Source organism: Sus scrofa, chromosome 8 (assembly GCF_000003025.6).
Source record: "Sus scrofa isolate TJ Tabasco breed Duroc chromosome 8, Sscrofa11.1, whole genome shotgun sequence".
In the NCBI taxonomy this organism is placed as follows: domain Eukaryota; kingdom Metazoa; phylum Chordata; class Mammalia; order Artiodactyla; family Suidae; genus Sus; species Sus scrofa.
In genome coordinates, this window is record NC_010450.4 from 63,965,751 (window position 1) to 63,987,377 (window position 21,627).

The window sequence follows — 21,627 nt, forward strand, 5'->3', positions numbered from 1 at the left end:
TTGCATTAAACCCTTAAATAACTCACAATATTTGGTTTACAAATTAAATAATAGATATTATTGATTCATAAAACATAATCAATGACATGAATAATACAACTTCTCTATTTACATTTTAACAGATTTATAATAGAACTTCAAACCATACTCTTGAGGAAAAGGACCAAATAACTTAAGCATTTAGTATATCCCAGACATAAGTATTATGTCAGTTTGTTATTTGGAAGTCATTTTTATAATGTCACATGTGCTTGAAGAGGGATTTTTTTTAATTGTCATCATATTTCAGATACACAGTAAGTCCATTAACTATGACCTTGTCAAAGAAGATAACAGGGGAATATTAGTTAAAATCATAGAATCTTTCTGCGGAAGTACACAGTTGGCAGTGAGAACAGATTTTCCTAGATCATTAATAACACATTTCCCAGTGTTTGTCCCTTAATTATTTTAAAATAACTTTTAATGAAAGCAAATTTTAAAGTCTCCCTTTAAAATATCTGATCAACAAGTACTGGCATATAAACAAAAAATAAATTATAGAAAGTTGTTTTAGAAGTCCATGATATAATTAACATTTAAAATTTTTCCACTACCACTGATGCAACACCAACTATCCCAAACATTTTGAGTTAAACTTAATTCATTATTTCTCCCAATTCAGTTGTTTATCGGCTTTTTCTTCTATTGCTTGCACCTGTGCTCACTCATGTGCTTGCCTTCCTTCAACAAGAGGATGAGCTGATCTGAGAGGATAGAGATGGCTCTCCTCACGCATCTCTGAGCTGCTGGCTGGCTGGCTGCTCAGACACCTCGGTTCTTCTCCACAGGGCCCCTCACCTTTCTGAAGGTAAGAATATGACTCTATGTGTGATGGTCAGCACTAGTTCAAGAGGCTCAAGTTATGAAACTGCAAGACTTTTTGAGGCCTAGACTTCAGAACTTGGACAGTGTCACTTTTACTATCATCTGTTTTTCAAAGCAGATTATAAGGGCTGCCAAGAATCAAGGGTTCGGGGAAAAGGCTCCACTTTTAGCAAGAGGAGCTGCGTGCAGTTGATGATCATATTTCATTTACCATAGTACTGTTAGACCGTTTCATCAAAATTTGCAATAAGCTGTGAGTCACAGACATGGCATTTAGGAGTTAAAAACAGCAAGCAGATTTATAGATAGGTTACTAATTTAATGAAAAATAGTCGCTATAAAAACCCAATGTGATGTAAAATCACATAGTTCATTTTTATTTATCTGCTTGGTTTCATGATTTATTGTACCAGAAAATTAAGTAGAATATAAAACCAAACAGCTTGTCAAATCAAAGTGGAGGTAAAATCAAAGTTATCTACACAATGAACAGGTATGACTGAGCTTCACTCTGCTGGCTAATGAGTGGAATACAAGTGTATAAAGCATAATCATTTCCTACATAGATCTTTCTAATCCCTAAGGGAAGACAATATACAAATATATACTAAGTGGCTCAAGCTTACTTTTTGGGTGCATAGTGCCTGGGGGTGGTACTAATAGTATAGTTACCAGAAGATTAGTTGCTAGCATCATCTCCTTTGTCAAGTCAGAGACAAGATACAATGTGTAAGATGAAATCACCAAATTTGAGTAGGATTAGATAAGCAGCAGCAGCTGAGGTTTAAACTAAGTGGGGTAAAAACCAGAAGAGAAGATTTCGAGGCTCGTCACACATACAGCTAGAAAGTAAACTGAAAAAAAGTCCTTTGGGGAAGGTTTGGTTGCATTCGATGGTTTTATTGCAATGTCTGTGGCTACTAGTTGAGACACACCAAGGTCAAAGTTGCTGACATTATCCAGAAACCTAGGAACCAATATGTGCACATACATACACTCATGCATATGCACATACACATACTGTGTAGGAGCCAAAATTTAGTGTTAAAGGCAACCTGCAATACTGTCCTAAATCAGTGATCCTCAAGCCTTACTTTCCATTGGAGTCACCTGGAGAGCTTGCTGACCTACAGACTGCTGGATCCCATTCCCAGAGTTTCTTTCTGGCTTGTTTCTGGGTGGTGCCTGAGAATTTACATCTCTAACAAGTCCCAGGTGATGCTGTTGCTGCTAGTACAAGAAACATGCTTTGGGAATCATTACCCTAATTACCCTAAATCATCCCACAACACCACATCAACCTTCAAATTCTACACCAATTACTCATACTCTGACATCACTGCTTTTCCTTAGCAAAGCAATTGTTTTTAAACTTCCACAGAAGTCTCCTCTCCAACACCATCTTGTGATTCACTGCATAGGTAGCTGCATTTGTTTGGCTAAGTGTCACTCACAGGTTAAGTGAGCTATATGACAACTTGGGAAGGAACTCAGGTCAGGGTTTTCCAAACAGAGAGTGGATCAGATTCTGAATAGTAAGAAGAGTGACAAAGATGTGTTCTAGGGATGAAATATCAGTTAGCAAAAGGCAAGCCTAACTCTTTCTAAATCTTGATCTCTTAGGCTTCAATTTGGAAGAATCTAAGATAATACTCAAGTTAATTTTATGTTGTGTGGATAAAAGGTGGTCTTTGAAAATAGCTGCAGGATAAGCCATAGGTAAGGAATTATTACCTTAGCATATTACATATTAATGACAAGTATTTTAAATGTTTAAAGATGGAAAGATCTGGCTTCTTTCTTCTCTTGGTATTTATTTTCATTTACTTTCAAGTTATTTTTTAATTCAATGAATTTTATTATATTTATAGATGTACAACCATCATCACAACCTAATTTTACAGCATTTCCATCCCACACCCCCAGTTCTTCCCTCCCCAGCCTTGACCTGTCTCCACATATAAGTGATAGCATTTTATGTTTGTGTCTCACTGTCTCACTTCACTTAACATGATAAATTTCTATGTCCATCCATGTTTCTGCAAATGTCATTATTTCATTCCTTTTAATGGCTGAGTACGTTGTGTACCACATCTTTATCCCCTCCTCTATTGATTGACATTTAGTTTGCTTCCATGTCTTGGCTATTGTATATAGTGCTGCAGTGAACATTGGGGTACGTGTATCTTTTTGAGTCATGCTTTTCTCTGGATAAATGTCCAGGACTGAGATTGCTGGATCACATGGTAATTCTATTTTTAGTTTTCTGAGGAATCTCCATACTGTTCTTTATAATGGTTGTACCAATTTCCATTCCCATCAACAGTGAAGGAGGGCTCCCTTTTCTCCACACCCTCTCCAGCATTTATTATTTGTAGACTATTTAATGATGGCAATTCTGGTTGGTGCAAGGTGATACCTCACAGTAGTTTTGATTTGCATTTCTTTAATAATTAGTGATGTTGAACATCTTTTCACCAGTTTTTTGACCAACTATATGTCTTCTTTGGAGAATTGTCTGTTTAGCTCTTCTACCTATTTTTTGATGGGGTTGTTTGTGTTTTTTATATTGAGCTGCAGGAGGTGTTTATATATTTTGGGCATTAATCTTTTGTCAGTCACTTCATTTGTAACTATCTTCTCCCATTCTGTGGGTTGTGTTTTTGTTTTGTTTAGGGTTTCTTTTGCTGTGCAAAAACTTTTAAGTTTATTTAGATCTCATTTGTTTATTTTTGTTTTTATTGTCATTACTCTAGGAGGTGGATCTGAGAAGATATTGCTGTGGTTTTTTTCAGAGAGTGTTTGGTGTATGTTTTCCTCTAAGAATTTTATAGTATCTGGTCTTATATTTAGGTCTTTATTCCATTTTTAGTTTATTTTTGTGTATAGTGTTAGGGATTGTTCTAATTTCATTGTTTTACATGTAGCCGTCCAGTTTTCCCAGCACTACTTATTGAAGGAATTATCTTTTCAACAATTGTATATTCTTGGGAGTTACCTTTGTGGATCAATAATTAACAAACCCGACTGGGACCCATGAGGATGTGGGTTTGATCCCTGGCCTCACTCAGTGGGTTAAGGATCTGGCATTGCCGTGAGCTATGGTGTAGATCACAGATGCAGCTTGGATCCTGTGTGGCTATCTATGGCTGTGGTGTAGGCTGGCAGCTTTAGCTCTGATTCAACCCCTAGCCTGGGAAATTCCATATGCTCTGGGTGTGGCCCTGAAAAAGAAAAGCAAAAAAAAAAAGATGTATATTCTTGCCTCATTTGTCATAGATTAGTTGACCTTAGGTGTGTGAGTTTAATTCTGGACTTTCTCTCCTCTTCCACTGATCTGTATTCTTTTTGTTTGTTTGTTTCCTTGGTTTGTTTTTTAGTTTTTTGTTTTTGCCGGTACCATAATGTTTTGGTGGCTGTAGCTTCGTGGTGTAGTCTGAAGTCAGGGTCCATTTTTCATTCTCAGGATTGCTTTGGCTATTATGGGTCCTTTGTGCTTCCAAACAAACTAAAATGTTTTGTTATTGTTCTGTGAAAAATGCCATTAATTTAATAGGCATTGCATTGAATCTGTAGATTGCTTTGGGTAGTAGTATAATCATTTTGACAATGTCAATTCTTACAGCCCAAAAACATGGTATATCTCTCCATCTTTTTGTGTTATCTTTGATTTCTTTCATCATCATCTTATAGTTTTCAGAGTACCGTTATTTTGTCTCTTTAGGTAGGTTTATCCCTAGGTTTTTTTTTTTTTGAATGTGATGGTAAATGGGATTCTTTCCCTAATTTCTCTTTCTGATCTTTCATTGTTAGTATATAGAAATGAACTTGATTTTCCATGCGTTAATTTTGTATCCTGCAGCTTTGCCAAATTTGTTGAGCTCTATCAGTTTTCTTATAGCATCTTTAGGATTTTCTAGGTATATTATCATGTCACTTGTAAACAGTGATAGTTTTACTTCTTCCTTTCCAATTTGGATTCATTTTATTTAATTCTCTGATTGCCTTGGCTAGGACTTCCAAAACTCTGTTGAAGAGTAGTGGTGAGAGTGGACATCTTTGCCTTGTTCCTTTTCTTAGTGGGAATTTTTTCAGCTTTTCACCATTGAGAATGATGTTAGCTGTGGTTGTGTCATACATAGCCTTTATTATGTTGAGATGGATTCCCTCTATGCCCACTTTCTGAAGGGTTTTTATCAGAAATGGTGTTGAATTTTGTCAAAACTTTCTGTGTCTATTGAGAGGATCATATGGTTTTTATTATTCAGTTTTTTATTCATTTTGTTAATGTGGTGTAGCACACTGATTGACTTCCTAATATTGAAAAATCCTTGAATCCCTGGGGTAAATCCCACGTGGTAATAGCATATGATCGTTTTAATGTAATGCTGTATTCAGTTTGCTATATTTTGCTGAGGATTTTTGTACCTATGTTCATCAATGATAATTGGCCTGTAATTTTCTTTTTTTTGTGTAGTCTTTGTCTGGTCTTGGTATCAGGGTGATGGTGGCCTCGTAAGATGAGTTTGGGAATGTCCCTTCCTCTGCAATTTTTGGAATAGTTTCAGAAGGATAAGTGTTAACTCTTCTCTAAATTTTTTATATAGTTCACCTGTGAAGCCATCCGATCCTGGACATTTGTTTGTTGAAAGTTTTTTAATCACAGTTTCAGTTTCTGTACTTGTGATCAGTCGATTCCTCATTCGTATTTCACCTTGGTTTAGTCTTGGAAGATTATACTTTTATAAGAATTTGTCCAATTCTTCTAGGATATCCATTTTATTGGCATATAGTAGCTTGTAGTAGTCTCTTACGATCCTTTGTGTTTCTGTGGTGTCCATTGTACTTATCCTTTTTCATTTCTAATCTTATTATTTTGATTCCTCTCTTTTTCTGGGTGAGTATGGCTGTTTATCAATTTTGTCTATTCAAAGAAACAGCTTTTAGTTTCATCGATCTTTTCCATAGTTTTCTTCATTTCTATTTCATTTATTTCCTCTCTGATCTTTAAGGTTTCTTTCCTTCTGCTAACATTGGTTTTGTCTGTTTGTCTTTCTCTAGTTGCTTTAGATTTAAAGTTAGGTTGTTTGAGATTTTTCTTGTTTCCTGAGGTAGGCTTGTATTGAATCAAACTTTCCTCTTAGAATTACTTTTGCTGTGTCCCATAGGTTTTGGATTGTTGTATCTGTTGTCATTTGCTTCTAGATTTTTTTTAACTTCCTTTTTGATTTCTTCAGTGATCCATTAGTTGTTTTCTTCAGTGATCCATTTGTTGTTGAGTAACATGTTGTTTAATCTCCATGTGTTTGTGTTTTTTCAGTTTTTTTCTTGTTGGTTTCTAGTCTAATAGCATTGTGGTCAGAAAAGATGCTTGATATTGATGTCGATTTTCTTAAATTTACTGAGGCTTTATTTATGGCCAAGAATGTGATCTATCCTAGAGAATGTTTCATGTGCACTTGAGAAGAATGTATATTCTGCTTTTGGATGGAATATTCCGTAAATATGTATTATGGCCATCTGGTCTAATGCATCATTTAAGGCCTGTTTCCTTGTTGATTTTCTGTCTTCATGATCTGTCCATTGCTCTAAGCGGGTTGTGACAGTCCTCTGCTATTTTTGCGTTGTCGATTTCTCCTTTAAGGCTGTTAGTGGTTGCCTTATATATTGAGGTGATCTTATGTTGGGTGCATATGTTTACAGTTGTTATATCTTCTTGGATTGATCCTTTGATCATTATGTAGTGTTTTTCTTTGTCTCATAACATTCTTTATTTTAAGGTCTATTTTGTCTGAGTATTTGTTACTCCAACTTTCTTTTGATTTTTCATTTGCATGGAATATTTTCTTCCAGCCACTCACTTTTAGTTTGTATGTGTCTCTAGAAGTGAGGTGGGTCTCTTGAAGACAGTATATATATGGGTCTTGTGTTTGTATCCATTCAGGCAGTCTATGTCTTTTGGTTGGGGCCTGTAGTCCATTTACATATATGATAATTATTGATTTGTATATTCTTATTGCCATTTTGTTAATTGTTTCATATTTGTTTTTATTTGTCTTTTTGCTTCCCTTGTTCTCTTGTGGAATGACTACTATTTTTAGTTTTGTGTTTGGATTGCTTGTTCTTTTTGTGGGTATATCTACTGTAGATTTTTAGTTTTCAGTTACCATGAAGTTTTGGATATAGGCGTGTGTGTGTGTGTGTGTGTGTGTGTGTGTGTGTGTATGTGTGTGTGTGTGTGTGTGTGTGTATTGTTTTAAGTTTATGGTCTCTTAATTGTAAATTCACCTCCAATATCCTGTATTTGTACTCTACTCATGATTTCTCGTTTTGGTAGCATATTTGTATGTGGATGATTTCCTACATTTACTACACATATATATGACTTTACTGGGAGCTTTGTCATTTGTAATATTTTTGTTTCTAGTTGTGGTCCTTTCTTTTCCATCTAAAGGAGTTTCTTTAGTATTTGTTGTAAAGCTTGTTTAGTGGTGCTGAATTCTCTTAGCTTTTGCTTGTCTGTAAGGCTTTTGATTTTCCCTTCAAATCTGAATGAGAGCCTTGCTGGGAGAGTGATCTTAGTTGGAAGTTTTTTCCTTTCATAACTTTTAAGTATATCATGCCACTTCTGGCCTGCAGAGTTTCTGGTGAAAAATCAATCAGTAAACTTACTAAGGTTCCCTTATATGTTATTTGTTTCTTTTCCCTGGCTGCTTTCAGTATTTTCTCTTTGTCTTTAATTCTGTCAGTTTGATTAATATGTGTCTTGGGGTGTTCCTCCTTGGTTTTATTTTATATGGTATTTGTTGTGCTTACTGGATTTGAGCAAGTGATTCCTTTCCCATATTAGGGAAGTTTTTGGCTATTATCTCTTCAAATATTTCTCTGACCCTTTCTCTTCTTCTGGCACTCCTATAATATGAATATTGTTGCATTTAATGTTGACCCAGAGTTCTCTCAGACTGTCTTCATTTATTTTCAATCTTTTTTCTCTTTTCAGTTCTGCATCAGTGATTTCCACCAGTCTGTCTTCACCTAAGTTATTTGTTCTTCTGACTACTATATTCTGCTGTTGGTTGCTTCTAGTGAATGCTTTTATTTCAGTTGTATTTTGCATCTCTGCTTGCTTAACATTTTAATCTTTTACTTCTTAGTTAAGTGTTTCTCATAATTTATCAATCTTTGCCTCTAGTTTATTTCCAAGGTCTTGAATCATCTTTACTATCATTAGTCTAAAGTCTTTTTAATGGAGGTTGGTAATCTCCAGATCACTTAGCTATTTTCTGTTTTTGTTTTTTCTTGTTCCTTTATCTGAGTCATAATTCTCTGCCTTTTCATTTTCTATAGATTTTGTGTTGTTTCCTTTTTGCAGTCAGTAGGATTGCAGCCTCTCTTGCTTCTGATGTCTGCCCCCACTGTGGTTGAAGTTTGTACAGGGACTTGCTACAGGCTTCCTGATTGGAGGCACAAGTGCTGGCCACTGGGAAGTGGAGCTGATTCTTATCACTTGGGTGAGTGGGGCTTTGTCTCTGGGTGTGAGTAGAGGCAGCTGTGTTCTTGGAGGGTCTTTAGGCAGCCTGTTTGCTGATGGGTGGGGCTATGTTCCCACTCTTTGTTGTTTGGCCTGGGGCTTCTCAGCCCTCATGTGTGGACCTAGATTTTTCCAAAATGGACACCTATAGAGGCATTCACACTGGTGATTATTCCCGAGACCTTTGCCTCCAGTGTCCTTCCCCCAAATCAATCCACAGTCACCCCCTGGAGATCCTCTAAAAACCGTGGGCAAGTCTGACTCAGATTCCTGTGGAGTCTATGCTTTGTCCTGGGACTTAGTGCTCAAAACAGCCTGTGTGCAGTTTCACGAGTGGGGTCTCTGTTTACACTAGTCTTGTAGAGCTCCTCCTCACAGGCCCCACTGGCCCTCAAGGCCAAGTGATCTGCGGGCTTCTGCTCTCAGTGCCAGACCCACAGGTGTGGGAACCTGATGTGGAGCTTGGAACTCTCACTCCTGTGGGTGAGTCTGTGATACTACTTTCCAGTCTGTTGGTCACCCACCTAGTGGGTATGGGGTTGCTTATGTTATGTAATCGCCCCTTCTACTGTCTCAATGTGGCCTCCTCTTTGTCTTGTGCTGTAGGATGTCTTTTTTGGTAGTTTCCAGTCTATTTTGTTGATGGTTGTTCAGCAGTTGGTTGTAATTTTCTTTTCATAACAGAAGGTAAGCTCCAGTCCTTCTATTCCACTATCTTAATCCCGTTTCTGCATTGTTCTATCTCAACAAGTTATTTAAATGAGCCAACTTGCACTCAGTTGTCCTACCTTGAAGGCACAGGGAGAATGTTTAAGAACCAATGATAATAATGACAAACAAGAAGGGTATTAATGGGTAATAATACTTAGATTAAAAGTGCTGCAAGATCCAGCTGGCATTTTCAAATCTATAGGATCTGAGACTTATCTCGGCGTGAATGGCAACTTCAGTGTGGAAGGTTACATAGAAGACTATTTTAATAATGTAATGTGAGGGTAAAAGATATGAGTCAGGATGATGACATAAGAAATGAACAGAAATCTGGAAAAGGAATATCATTTGAAGGAAATGATGGCTCTCTGTGACTAAATTATAAGCAGTGGAATAAATTTGACTCAAGGATAATTTGAAGCATAGGAGTACATTTTTAAAAGAGATAAATTGGTAGATCTTGATTGAGGAAAAGATAAAGTGGTTTGAACATATTGCATTTGTGGTGATGGGGAAATATTTAGTACTTAAGATACAATATTAGAACATAAGCAGGAGAGTTAGAGATTGCACTGCCATTCTCCACTGAGAACAGTTTTCCAAGAGCTTGATGACAATGTGATACAAAATAATAGAACACTTTTTTACAAAGGAATATGATAACTGATTTTCACATCTCAAAAAAAAATTTTCTTTTCTCTAATTTCTGGGTGCTAAGGTTTAGGACATGATGGATAGCCAAAAACAAAGTCTTGATGTCCACCTGATCATAAAAAATGCTTTTTTAGTAGGAAGGAATTAATAAATATCATTGGAGTTATCTACAGTGTAATCCATATGGCTTAGAAATGAATATATTATTGAGAGTAGGAAGACTAACACATAGGAGACTTCTTGCCTTTTGAATATTTACCACATTGTATGTTGCTATATAAATAGTACCTAGGAGAGTGCTCAGTGCATAGTCAGCTCTTAATAGATAGTTAAATGATATGCATATGGTCTTTGAACTGTGAAACCATTGGTAATCTTGCAATACTAGAGATCAAAGGCAAATGTAGACTTAACATTTATATAAATTGTTGAAATGAAATGCTCATTAATCTTCAGATGGAACCAATCTCAGAACAGAAGGATTGTAGATTATTCATTAAAAAAGTTTGAAATGTTTGACCAGAAATAAGAATGAGCTTGAATTGGCCTTTACTTTTAGAAAATATTCTTCTATTCAACACACCTGTGTATTTGCAGGGAGAACAACAAACAAAATGTATCTCCACATTCTCATTCCCGTGACTCCACTTTCACTCAGCCTTCTGTGCTCAGGATGATTTTCCAGACTTTGTGTTCTCTTGGAATTTCTCCACCTCTGAGTCTTTAGTTTTTTTTTTTTTTTTTCTTCTTAGGACCACACCTGTGGTATAAGGAGGTTCCCAGGCTGGGGTTGAATCAGAGCTACAGCTGCTGGTCTACACCACACCCATTGCAACGCAGGTTCTGAGCCATGTCTGCAACCTACCCCAAAGCTCACAGCAATGCCAGATCCTTAACCCACTAAGTGAGGCCAGGGATTAAACCTGTGACCTCATGGTTCCTAGTCAGATTGGTTTCCACTGCACCACGATGGGAACTCCCACCTCTGAGTTTTTAATATCTGACTTGTCACAATCTATAATAATATATTAGATCCAATTCCCTCATCTTTATCCACTTTTTTCATTGACCTGCAGATTGAAAAACTTTTTATTCCAGAATATCAATCTCCTACTTGTTTCACAATTTTTCTTCTACAACTGAAGCCCTTCAATTTCTAACCAAATATCTCATTGTTCACTTCCCCCTTTGCCCTTCATGTTACCACTTCAGAAACATTTATGTACCATTCATATCTTTGAGTTATAATTGCGGGTTTCCCTGTTCCTCACCTAGATTATACTATGAGATCATTGAGTGCAAGGAGAATTTTACTATTTGTCTAAATCCTCACCATTAAAATTTTGAAAGCTATAATAGAGTGAAAAAGTATCAATAATTTACTTTCTTAAACTTTTTAAAAAAATTAAGTATATTTGATTTACAATTTTGTTATTTGATGTACAGTTTTGTGTAAATTCCTTCTGTATGGCAAAGTGACCCAGTTATATATGTGTGTATACACACATATATACAAACATACACACACATTCTTTTTCTTGTATTTTCTTCAATCATTATCTCTCATCATAGTCTATCACAAGAGATTGGATAAAGTTCCCAGTGCTATACAGTAGAGCCTCATTGCTTATCCATTGTAAATGTAATAGTTTGCATCTGCTAACTTCAAACTTGCAGTCCATCCCATTCCCTTCCCCTCCTCCTTGGCAACTACAAGTCTATTCTTTATGTCTGTGCGTCCACTTCTGTTATCTAAATAGGTTCATATGTGCAACATTGTAGATTCCCCATGTAAGTAATATCATATTTGTCTCTCCCTTTCTGACTGACTTCACTTGGTATGAGAATCTCTAGTTGTATCCATCTTGCTGCAAATGGCATTATTTCATTATTTGTTATGGTTGAGTAGTATTGCATTGTACATATGTACCACACATATTCTTAATCTATTCATCTCTTAATGGACATTTAGCTTGTTTTCATGTCTTGGCTGTTGTGAATAGTGCTGATGTGAATAGGCAGTACATTTATCTTTTTAAATTATAGTTTTGTCCAAATATATGCCCAAGAGTAGGATCGATGGATCATATAATAGTTCTATATTTAATTTTCTTAGGAACTCCCCATTTTGTTTTCCATAGTGGTTGTACCAGTTTACATTCCCACCAACAGTATAGGATGGTTCCCTTTTCTCCACACCCTCTCCAGCATTTGTTATTTGTAGACTTATTAATGATGGTCATTCTGACCATTGTGAGGTGGTACCACATTGTAGTTTTGATCTGCATTTATCTAATGATTAGTGATGTTGAGCATTTTTTTATTTGCCTTCTGGCCATTCACATGTTTTCTTTGGAGAAATGTCTGTTTAGGTCCTCTGCTCATTTTCGATTGAGTGTTTTGTTTTTGTTGAGTGGCATGAATTGCTTGTATATTTTAGAGATTAAGCTCTTGTTGGTTGCATCATTTGCAACTATTTTCTCCCATTCCATAGGTTGTCTTTTCATTTTTTTCTGGTTTCCTTTGCTGTGCAAAAGCTTATAAGTTTGATTAGGTCTCATTGGTTTATCTTTGTGTTTATATTGTCTTGGGAAACTGACCTATGAAAACATTTGTATGGTTGATGTCAGAGAATGTTTTGCATATGTTCTCTACTAGGAGTTTTATGGTGCCTTGTCTTATGTTTAAGTCTTTAAGCCATTTTTACTTTATTTTTGTGCATGATGTGAAAGTGTGTTGTAGTTTCATTGATTTATATGCAGCTGTCCAATTTTCCCAGCACTACTTGCTGAAGGGACTATTTCTTCCCATTTTACCTTCTTTCCTCCTTTGTCAAAGATGAGTTGACCATAGGTGTCTGGGTTTATTTCTGGGCTCACCATTCTCTTCCATTGATTTGTACGTCTGTTTTTGTACCAGTACCACACTGTTTTGATTACTATGACTTTATAATATTGTCTGAAGTCTGTGAGAGTTATGCCTCCTGCCTCCCCCCCACCCCCTCAGGATTGCTTTGGCAATTCTGGGTCTTTTTGGTTCCATATAAATGTTTGGTTTATTTGTTCTAATTCTGTGAAAAATGTCATGTGTCATTTGATAGGGATTGTATTAAATCTGCAAATTGCTTTGGGTAGTAGGCCTTTTTAATGACATTAATTCTTCCAATCCAGGAGCAAGGGCTATCTTTACATTTTTTTGAATCCTCTTTAATTTCCTTGATTAATGTTTTATAGTTCTCAGCTTATAAGTCTTTCACCTCCTTGGTCAGGATTATTCCTAGGTATTTAATTTTGAGGGGTACAATTTTAAAAATTGTCTTTTTTATATTCCCTTTCTAATATTTCATTGTTAGTTTACAGAAATATAACTGATTTCTGAATGTTAATATGGTATCCTGCTAATTTGCTGAATTTGTTGATCAGCTCAGATAGTTTTTGTGTGGATTCCTGAGGGTTTCTATATATAGTATCGTGTCATCTGCATAAGAGTGACAATTTTACCTCTTCTCTTCCAATTTGAATAGCTTTTATTGCTTTTGTTCCTGATTGCTGTGGCTAGGACTTCTAATACTATATCAAATAAAAGTGGTGAGAGCAGGCATCCTTGTCTTGTTCCAGATTTTAGCAGGAAGGCTTTCAGCTTTTCTCTGTTGAGTATTATATTGGCTGTGGGTTTGTCATAAATGGCTTTGATTATGTTAATGTATTTCCCTCTCTACCAGCTTTGGTAAGTTTTTTTTATAATAAATAGATGTTGAATTTTGTCAAGTGCTTTTTCTGAATCTTTTGAGATGATCATGTGGTTTTTGATTTTTGTTAATGTGGTGTATGACATTGATTTTTGTATGTTGAGCCATCCTTGAACTTGGGATGAATCCCACTTGGTCATGGTATATGATCTTTCTTATGTGTTCATTGGATTTGGTTGGCTAAAATTTTGTTGATTATTTTTGCATTTATATTCATCAAAAATAAATGGCCTATTACTTTTTTGTTAGTATCTTTGGTTTTTTAATATTATGGTGATGGTGGCTTTATAGCATGTCTGGGGAGTATTCCTTCTTCAAACTTTTGGAAAAATTTAAGCGGGATGGGTATAAGTTCTTCTTTGTATGTTTGGTAGAATTCATCTGTGAAGCCATCTGGTCCTGGACTTTTGTTAGCAGGGATTGTTTTTATGACATATTCAATTTCTTTTCTAGTGATTGGTCTGTTCCAATGATCTATTTCTTCTTGATTCAGTTTTGGTGGGCTGTATGTCTCTAGAAAGTTGAGCATTTCTTCTAGGTTTTCAGATGAGTTGGCATTATAATTGTACATAGTATTCTCATTTTTTTTTATTTCTGCAGTGTCAGTTGATATTTCTCCTTCTTCATTTCTTAGTAGAAAACTTTAAAACACCCCTCTTGCATCAATAGGCAGATCCTCCAGACATAAAATCAACAAGGCAGAAATCAACAAGGCAACAGAGATTCTAAATGATACAATAGAACAATTAGACTTAATTGATATTTTCGTTACCTTACATCCAAATAAACCAGAATGTATTTTCTTTTCAAGTTAACATGGAACATTCTTTATGTTTGATCACATGCTGGGACCCAAGAGCAAACTCAACAAATTTAAGAGTATAGAAATTATTTCAAGCATCTTCTTTGACCACAATGGCATGATTATAGAAATCAACCGCAGGTGGAAAAACAATGTGAAAAACCTCAGTACATGGAGGCTAAAAAGCCAATAGGTCAATGAGGAAATCAAAAAGGAAATTAAAAAAATAACTCAAACAAATGACAATTAAAATGTAATTGTTCAGAATCTATGGAACACTACAAAAGGACAAGCAGTATATGCTTACCCAGATGGGAAGGACTTCTCTCAGAAAGATGTGTACTGAATAAATTCATATGCTTGGGAGCAGATAGTCCATTTTAGTTAGCTTGAAATAGTCTTGCCAAGAATATCAGAAAAAAAAATATATAGTGATTAAGAAATGATTTCAGTCACTGAAATGTTGACTAGAGAATACTCATGAACATCTCTTCTAATATCTGGTCAGTATTCAGCCATTTCTTTTGATGACAATTCCGAGCATGTCTTTATGCATTAATAATGCAGTGGGTAGCATCATCCATTGTTACTTGTGCCTTGCCTTGGAATGACTAAAAAGCAGAACAAAAATCTTATGTCAATATTAAGTTTAAAAATGCTTAGAGTTAATAAGAGATTAGAGTTATAAGCAGTGTTCATAAGTGTTAAGAGTTTAAAAGTATTTAGAATTCATAATATAAAATCAGTAAAGCTATTTAATATATTTCAGATATGCAATTATACATATATACTAAAGACATAAATATAATGTAGGTCAAGTTTAGTAATGTTAAAAGTTGTTTATAAATATATTATTCAAAGTAAAATACTGTCCAAAATAAAAACTGAATATAACATTAAAATTTGTACATACTCTTCTAATTTTATATAAAGATATTAAATATAACAAGTATCTATAGCAGTTTAATTTTGTTTTAAAAATGTCTTAGGACACAAAGAAAATCTATGCTTCTGGCTCTAGCGTGTGAGAATGTGTGTGTGCTCACATATGCACACATATTTCCATCTGATTGAATAATTGTTTCTGACTTTATTATACTTGAAGTGTTGAAGTAATAGTTATTTATGAGTTAATTTCAAATATTTTCCTGTAAGCTCTTTCACCTTCAAATAACCCCACATTTTTCCAGGTAATTTGGAAAACTTTTTTTTCTAATGCAGTGATATAAATATTTCTATTGATAAATACCAAAACCCACTATTTCTATTTTTTTCCAGTCAACCTCATTTTCTTTTGTTTAGATCATCAAGTTCATCACTTCCATCTTCATACTCTACTTGTCCAGAAAGCCTTAGAAATAAGTTTATTCTTCACCTGATAGTTTCTTACCTTGTTTTTCTTTTATTTTTCTTTTACTTCTTTTTCCTCCTCCTCCTCCTACTCCTTTTTACTTCTTTTGACAATTACTGAAAGGGTAAAGAAAAATCTATGCAAGTCTATAGAAATACTTTCTTCTTGAAATAGTGTAAAAAAAGTGCATTAAAATATTTATAAACTTGTGAAATTATTATTATAAAGAATTTTACATATTGATCCTACTTAGATAAACAAATTTTGTCATTAACATCCCTTAAGCATTCAAGGATATATCGGCAAAGAAGACGATTCACTAGGAAAGAAAGTTATTTGCTTTTGTTATAAGATGGTAAATAGAGTTTGAGCCATATTTGAATATATAATCCTGTGCATTTGTATTTTTAAGAAGCATAATATTTATCTACTTGCTTTGGGTCTCCAGTCACTTAGAGGATATTCTTTACTCTCCAATAATGACTTTGGTTTCTCTTTTTGAATTCTTAATTAAAACTCATAATGGACAGAAATTCATTACAAATTTTTTATTTAGCTCATTGTTTTAGCTTTTATAACATATAAATAGCTCATTTTGGGAAAATGTTTTCATTTTAATGTTCAACATTAGATATAGTGTTTTGTGGCTGTTATTTTTTCATGTACATAATTTGGTGAATTTTTTCAACAGTTGGAAAATTTACAACTCAATGTGAAAATCAGGAAATGAACTTTCCAACATTTAATTACTTGATAAACCTTCAAATACTTGAGAGAGAGTTCCAGTGGAAGAAACCATTTTGTTGTGTACAGTAATTCAGGAGTTTGAAAAGGACTGGCAAAGGGGCATGCAGTGCATACAAGGACAATGGAATTGGCTGGCTGATATTAAGTTACATTGACATCCTACTGCAAATGAAAAGCAGAACCATTAATAAAAAATTGAAAACTAAGTGTGAAGGTCGAGGGCCTTTTGGAGGCTTAAAAATAAACCCTTGTCTGCTGCTGTGGGAGAGCAGGAAAATGTGAAGACTAAAACTTGGGATTTAATATGTAGAATCCCTGAGCTTCAAAGACCCACGGCATGTACAGCTGAGGAGAGTCCGTTATGCCGAAGGTATGGTTCTGTTTCAAATATTTGGGCACTTTAGGACATGGCATGGGGGTGTCTGGATGCATGACACCCAAGATTTTGGCTTCCCTGCCTTTTAAACCCTAAGTTTACTGAAGAGATTGATCCTTTCTTAATGAGACCTGTCACTTTCCTTGAGTAAAAAGCCACTGAAGAGCAGTCTCTCTCACAACATAAAAGGTTCTGCCCCCTTAAGATCTTTTCCCAACCCCTGGGCCACTGCCAATTGTAGCATAATTTGGCCAGGCATATGCTAGACCTGATGAAGGAGAGAGAGTCCATGACACAAAGGAGGTAAACAAGTTAGCCAGCACATTTCATCAGCAGCTGAGAGATTGCCAGTATGACTAGACTGGGAAGATTGTTGATTATAAAAAGGACTGAAACATCAGACTGGAAAAGAATATTTATTGATCTAAGGATGTCTTTGAGATATAGATACAGACATCTATATCTATATAGAGATATATAGATGTAATAATACCTTGGTGAGAAACCCAAAAGAAGATGCTAACTAGCTGTTTGGATGAATTCTAGAATCCTGGAGAAATTATAGGCCTTACTGAATAATATGAAAATATTTGAATTTCTATGTTGGGTGGTAGTGGAAGGTAATCAAAGCCCAGGGAAGTGGATATGGTAAAGTGTCTATCTTCATGTTTCTCTGATAAAATGCTTGCATATTAGAGACATGTAAAACATGAACGTCTGGCTGAGTCCAGCCTACAGGAAGCCTCCAAGTTTTATATACTGACTTGTCAGTCAGTTTCAAAGACTCTGAATATATAATTGAGACTGACATACTTGGCATTTAAAGCAACCTTTATATTAGGCGCTTGTGGAGTAAATCTATTATAGTGAGGAAGGCCAAATGGGAGCTTTTGAAACCACAACCTCCAAAAGAGTAAATCAAAACCAGGATAACATCCTTGTGTGTGTGGTGTGTGGGGGGGAGGCAGGGGAAGTGATGAAGTTTATTGTCACTTTTAAGTATCTCAAGAATGCAGGGTGCTGGCCTTTATAAATCTTCATTTGCTTCACCAATCTGGCCACTACTCTAACCAAATGGATTCTGGATAAATCCTGTGTACTACTGCAAGCTCAACTGAGTGATTGCCCAAATTTCAACAGCCAGGATATATTTCGTATTTTTATTATGGCAGATTAAAACAGTCTGAGTAGATAGTATGTGGCTTTTGATTTGGTGTGTGCATGTATATTTAATTTCAGTGAAGAAAGAGGGAGAGAAACACTTCTCATTCACAAGGCATAACCAGCCCACAAATGGAGTGTCCGTGGTAGCAGCAGTAGAGTCCTCATGGACCTATCAGTTTTCCTACTTACCAAAGCTTATCTAGTTTTTGCCTCCTCTGAATGCCCAGTAGTATGCCAACATCAGAAACAATGAGCCCTTGATATGGTCATTCCTCAAAAGAGCCACCAGTTGCTCGTTACCAGTTTGCTTTACTGAATCTCTTTCGTTTTAAAGGGATGCAATTTGTTCTCAAAACAATAGGCACCTGTTCTGGGTATGGATTTGTGTTTTCTGCTTAGAGATTCTCAGCTGGCATCACTATGTAAAGGCTTATGCAATGCATACTTCCTAGGTGTGGAATTTCACACTGGGGAATCACTTTCCTTCAGGAGTGAAAATGTGTGATGCTTCTCTAGGTAAGTCACCAACATCAGCAGAAATAGCAGGCTGAGGGTTAAGGAAATTTGGTAGAAATATTGAAACAAAAAGATGACTAGTAGTAAGGCCTCCCATCTGCTGAGTCTCCCTTTAGGAAATGAGGCCCACTAGAAATCTATAGGGGTTTCTCTCTAAATGCATATGGAGAAGTGAATCCCTGCATTACAAATATGGGCCTGTGGGACCCCTGGAAGTGTGCTACTCTACTATCTCTTCAAAAAAGAATTTCCTCCAGTTGCAGCAACCTCAGACTCTTCTGCAACTTCCTCTCAAGACCGTGCTCTTCACAGGGAGGTCCAGGCAGTGAAGGTGCATAGGAGGAAAACTGAGGCTTGGACATTTCTTGAAAAAAAGAACAGTCTTTTTTTCAAGAGCTCTGTTTGGGGGGAGAAGCCCTATTAGATCTTCATCACAGTCTGAACTCTCTCAGCTGCATTCTCCTTCCTAAACCCTTTCCTTTCCTAGGTGCCAGGTCAGAGTTGCTCTCGGAAGCCTTTTGCTAAGACTGCTTCCTCCCTCTTCAGTATTCATAGGTGTTACCCCAGTGGACCTCTTGCACCCCTAATTCCATCTCTGTTTCTGCCTAAATACTCTGATACAAATGTATGCATCCAGTGTCTGTGGGTTCAGTCTTCTATAAATTCATCTCATAAATGTTCTAATTGTGTCAATTTACATACTGTAAGCGACATTTCTTAAATTGTAAATCCAATGATATGACTTGTTAAATCCTTTCAGTATCTTTCATAAACTCAGAGGTTTGATGTGCTTTTCAAGGTAGAATAAAATGATGAGATAGAATACATGAGTATTTAAAGACACAGAGTCACTATGACAACTTTTCACATATTATTTTTTTTTACTTATTTTGAAGAAATCAGTTACTATCTATGTATTAAGGAATGGCAAAATATGCAAAAATTCTGAGGATAAAAAATGAGTTTCAAAACAATGATACTTTGTGCCAAAATATTCTGAACTTCGGGCACTATCTCCAGGACCAGTGTGGTTCATTTGATCTTAGCTTGGTTTCAGGGGGCAAGTAAGAGGAGATGTTAGAAAATAGGGCCCAAAGAGATAAAATTCAAACACTTGGGGCTAACTACACAGACTTCAGCCTTACTCTTGAAGGTGTATACTTCCTACCCCATGCAGCATTAACCCAAATCCTATCAAATGTTTTCTCATGTGTCTGTGATTTTTCATTTTTTTTTTTCTTAGACTATTATTTCATACAAAATCTTGGTGGAAAAGTGATTTTCCTGCCTGTGACTTAATTCTCTGTGACTTGCGTAAGTTCAAAGAATACATTAGCTATAGAAAATCTACATGTGCTAATTGGCCTGGGGTTGGGCAAGATCTCTAAAGACAATCAAACAAGACTAGTAGGCCTCAGGCTGGTCCTCAAGTCTGAAAGAGATTTTAAGATGACAGCAGGGATGATGGCCAACGTCTGAGTTAACTTCTACTTAGTGACTAGAAACTCTGAAGAGCAAGTCCTTCTTCCAAAACTTTGTCTCCTTCAGTGTTCTTTTCTTTATCTGTCTTCATGGTCTCTCATTCCTAACCTTTCTAGTCTATTTTCATGTAAAATCACTGCACCAATATGTACTTCTTTGTTACCACAAGTGGTAACTCAATTTATTTTTATTTTTATTTTTATGGGCTGTGAGGAGGAAAAGGGAGAAACCCTTTAGACCATGACTGAAATAATTCAGGAAATGCAGAGGAGGTAGGGAAAGAAATATTCAGATGATACTAAGATGTACTATTATCTCTCCTCTATACCTAAGAATGTTTTCTCTTGCCTTCTTTCTGTTACTAGTTCTGCCAGTAAAACTTCCTGACTCCTTGTTAACCTCCACTCTTGTTTCTCATATTCTCTGGTAGCATTTGTAGCTTGCCTTCTTCAAAACCATTATTATACTGCATTAAAACTTTAGTTGTTCATCTTCACAGTGACACGGGGCATCTTATGAAGGACAGAGACTTGTCTACTTCTTTAACCCTCGTGATTAGCGTAGTGCTTCTTCTTGACTAGATGCAGTAAATGTGTAATTGAACAAGAGAATATATTTACTGTTTCCAAGCTAAACTGTCATTACTATTCAAGAAAAGGAAAAATCATATTAACCTTACAAAATTAACTGAAGGCAAGCCAGATAATAAAACTTGATACTGATACCTATCTGAGAAAGCAGTTAATCTACATTGAGTAAAGTATTAAATACTTTGCAGTTACTTTCATTTTAAGATTAATGGGACATTTAAAGTATACAACTAAAAGGCAGGTCTCAAGTGTTTTAGGGTATTTTTATATGTAAAAATTATTCAAAGGCAGCACAAGAGAAAAAGAAGTTACTCCTGAATAAGAGACATAAATCTTAGCCATAAAACAAAGAGAATAATTCAATTGTGATAAACTTCTTGTGAGTTATTGCTTTGGATAGAAAACTTGGATACATCTAAATGCTAAGTTTTATGTCAAAATCCATTACATTATGTTTGGCTTTCTTTTTCATAGAGTAATCAAAACTTATGTTATAAAATAATGCTCAAGGGATGTGGGAAAAGCCTGGAATGTGATCACAGTATAGAGACAATTTCCAAAGCAGGGATTATCTACAATGTTCATTCTTTTTTTCTAGAATAAAAAAATACATACATGCAAATTAATACCAAAATATGAAAGAGATAAAGAGTACTATTAAATTGTAACTAAGCACTTTTTAATTCATTCTGAAAAAATGTTCTTCATTATTATCATGGGCAACTTGAAATTTCTGGTCATTCTACTTCCAAAATGCCTATACACACTGAAACAAAAGGAATCTAATAATGACAGTTTACTGTAGTCTAGGGTAGTGTATTGACTTTTAAAAGTATATTTGAATTCTCTCCCTCATGGAAACTTGAGAAAGAGAGCCTGGAATTTATGCAAATAGAAAGACTTGCTAAGCCTAGCCTGTATGAAATTTGAGTATATAAATCAAAGTTTTAAACCGAAGATCCGGAGTTCCCGTCGTGGCGCAGTGGTTAACGAATCCGACTTGGAACCATGAGGTTGCGGGTTTGGTCCCTGCCCTTGCTCAGTGGGTTAACGATCCTGCGTTGCCATGAGCTGTGGTGTAGGTTGCA

At 35.7% G+C, this 21,627-nt stretch overlaps 1 long non-coding RNA gene across 1 annotated transcript; it reads left to right on the forward strand.

Moving 5' to 3' along the window:
* On the forward strand, positions 764–17,120 carry LOC110262012. The gene is made up of 3 exons (XR_002346495.1): positions 764–850; positions 2,491–2,586; positions 16,356–17,120. It is a non-coding gene; the product is annotated as an uncharacterized LOC110262012 (long non-coding RNA).